Raw genomic sequence first — 3,863 nt, forward strand, 5'->3', positions numbered from 1 at the left:
TGATATTATTATGGGAGTTACAAACAAACTCTTATACCTTTTCAACTCCTAAAATTAAAACCATTTAATTTAAAAGTGAGTGTTTGTGGATCCATAATTTGATTCAAAAGTATAATATGTTACACATTGATCGCTTAAAAAGGAATAGAAACATCTAATTCTCAAATAAACTTGATTTTTTTTTTTGTTAAAATTGAAAACAATGTTAAATATATATAATACTTTCTAAATTAAAATATAGAATCAAACTCTTACAACACATATGAGATATAACAATATTTGATATTGGTGGGAGAGGAGGAGAGAATGATTAGTATAAGATGATAATCCAAATTAGATAATGGAGATAAATCTTTAAAAAATAGAACAATGTAAACTATATATATAATACTTTCTAAATTAAAATTTAGAATCAAACTTTTACAACACATATGAGATATAACAACATTTGATATTGGTGGGAGAGGAGGATAGCATGATTACATATAAGATAATAATCCAAATTAGATAATGGAGATGAATCTTTAAAAATAAGAACAATGTAAAATATAAATCGTGTAGTCTCTAAAATTTAAATTTAGCATTAAAAATTTACAATGATATTTTATTTGTTTTTTACAACCCATACAACAAAAATAAGAAATCGAAAATAAAACAAAAAACAAAAAACGATTTGAGGTATTGTGGAAGATAATGAGAGAAGTGGAAGAGAATGATAGAATGTGAAAATGAGAAAGTAAAAGAATGACAATATAAGAGAATGAAAGAATGCTTATTTATATGATAAGAATTGATGGAAGTTACATTTAGAATTATGGAGTTACAATAATAATTTATTGTGTTTGAATAAAAGTGGTGGAATATGATTAATGCATAATTTATTTTATTTTCAGTTATAATTTTATTTTAATGTGTGAGTTAAATGTATTATGTTTATGGGGTCTTACATATTGTTTAAAGTAATTAGAAAGCAAATAAAAAATAAAAAAATTAGAAAACATTAAATGAAAATCAACCAATAAGGAGAGAGTGAAACCTTACTTTTATATATATGATTGGTAGATCCATACTTACGACATAACGACTGTTAACTCTAATGATGGAAATGTTAATCAGGATTAAAATATAACCCCCACGTGTTTAATTAAAGAGAAATAATGACAATGTTGCCCTCTTCTTCTTCCACAAATCAATTTCGAGTTTGAGATAGAACCCTAGAACGCTAAAAAGCGATTTTTCAATTTCAATTGCTAGATTTATGGTGAAGGTTGAGACACAGCTAGGAAATGAACGATCACTTAGTTAATACATATTCAGGACCCAGTTGAATACCCAGAAATTGCGAACCCTTAATCACGAAATCTAATCATTACAATTGAAATTAACAACGGTTTCATGCCTCATCTCTCAGTCGATTCTTGCAACGAACACCACACAATCAGACGACAACTATCATCGCAACCAAAGGAATTTGGGATTTGAAGTTTGAGAAGAAAAATCACTTTTTATGGTTCTAGGGTTCTATATCAAATTCGAAATTGATTTGTGGAAGAAGAAGAGGGCAACCGTGTCATTAGTTCTCTTTAATTAAACACGTGGGGGTTATATTTTAATCCTGGTTAACATTTCCGTCAATAGACTTAATAGTCGTTATGTCGTAAGTATGGATCTACCAATATTAATAAGATGAAAGTTTTTAAAGACAACGGAATTTAAACCAGATATTTTGTGGGAAATTTAATAACTAGAGGAATTAAATGGCAAAAAAAAAAAATGAATTGGTGTATTTTTCGGGGGTTTTCCCCTACATAAACCTATGTAACTATTATTGTAACTAGATAATATCCCGCGCATATGCGCGGGTTGTTATATTAGTTATGTTAATTTATTTTAGGTTATAATAATCATAAAATTGGGAAGTGTCTTTAGTCAAGTGGGTAGAGCACCACCTCTGCGACTGATTCCACCGGAGTTCGACTCTATTTAGTCGCGTTACCCCGCGTAGTAGGGTTTGGCTATGAATCAGGCCTTTTCGATTCAATGATGACAAAAAAAAAATAATCATAAAATTATGAGAAATTTATGAGAATATTTTTTTAATAAATTTTTTTCGAATGCTATTTCTGAAGAGTGGTATTGAAAAAGATGTATTTTTGAAATTCTTCCTAAAAACACATATATAACAAACAAATTTCCTAAATGTCAATGATACACTTTATTTATTCAAATCATACAATATCAAAATATACCAGCTACTTAAAAAATATTGTTAACGACAAAAATAGAAATTTACTATGATATTTAAAATTTACCTAAAAAATTTAATAATTAAATTGCATAATTATTTTTTAACTATCAGTTAAATATATTCCCTATAAAATTAAACGAAATGCAATAAAAATCCCAAAGATTAATTTAATTTATAATCTCTTTTATATTCACCTTGATTTAAGCTATATTGATAGGTTAAATTCTAATGATTTCCTCATTGTAGTAAAATTTTGGAAATAGAATATCAAAAAAAAAATTATATAGAAAATCATTAAATTACAAAATTTTGAAGTAAATAAACAATATAATGATCTTTATAGAAGTATATTTGGGTCACAAAAATTAAATATAATGATGAGTATACCAAAAAAATGTACTACAAATTTTTTTGGAGGCAAACAAAGAAAATATTTAGAATGTGAGATGTGGTGGATGATGATGTGAGAATAGTTATTTATAGGATTTCAAGGAAAGAAAGTTACATTTCTAAAATTATTTAAATAGAAGAGTTAATTATAATTTATAGTGTGTTTGAATGAAAATGAATGGAAAAATAGTCAATTCATAATTTATGTAATTTCAGTTACAATTTAGTAGTAAAGTGTGGATTTAAAGTATAGATTAATGTACATTATTATATTTTTATTGAATTAAAAATAAATATAATTCTTTTAGAAATTAAATGCTAAATGAACCAATAAAGAGAGAGTGAAACCTTATTTATATATAAACAATGTAATATATACATATCATACAAACTTTAAAACTAAAATTTAGAATTATGTGTTTACAATGATATTTAAATAAAGTTTTTTAACCCATACAACAACAATAAAAATAAACACAAAAAAATGAGATATAGTGGAAAAGGATGAGAGAATGAAAGAATGAGAGAATAAGAGAATGAGTATTTATATGAAAAAAGTGATAAAAATTATATTTAGAAAAATGAGAGTTACAATTCTAATTGATTATTTGTTTTAATACAACTGAGTAGAGAAATATAGTTAATATATAATTTATATGATTTCAATTTTATATTAATATGTGAGTTAAATGTCAAGATTAAATGATTTTTAATTTGTGATTTAATATAAATAAATATTTAGTTTGTTTTGGTTTAAGGAAAATGAATACTAAGGGGCTCAAAATTTTAACTTACACATGATTTGGTTGTTTTGTTGATATAAACTCAACAATCACACATAATTTTCAAATTGAAAATATTACTTTTGAAGTGAAAAACTAATACTAAGATTTTTGTGTCTCCTAGTAGGTTCAATTAACCTTATGCGTTGTAATACTTAAGGTGTCAATCCAGTTGGAAAAGTTTACTATCACTCAAAATGCAATCAAGATGTCACAAGTTAAGCCAATTCAAAGAGTGTTTTTATCTAACAGTCCTAGAATGATCAAAATGCGAAACAGAAGTGAGTCACAGAACTAGAAACAAGAATGCATGACAAGAAGCGAAAGTGAATAAAAACGCAAACGATTCTAAGCATGAACAAACAAAACAGTTCCAGGAATGTAATAAAAATCAGAAAGAAAGAAGTCCTGAGAATGGGGTAATTGATGTCGGTGGAGTATCC

Source organism: Camelina sativa, chromosome 9, assembly GCF_000633955.1.
Source record: "Camelina sativa cultivar DH55 chromosome 9, Cs, whole genome shotgun sequence".
In the NCBI taxonomy this organism is placed as follows: Eukaryota; Viridiplantae; Streptophyta; class Magnoliopsida; order Brassicales; family Brassicaceae; genus Camelina; species Camelina sativa.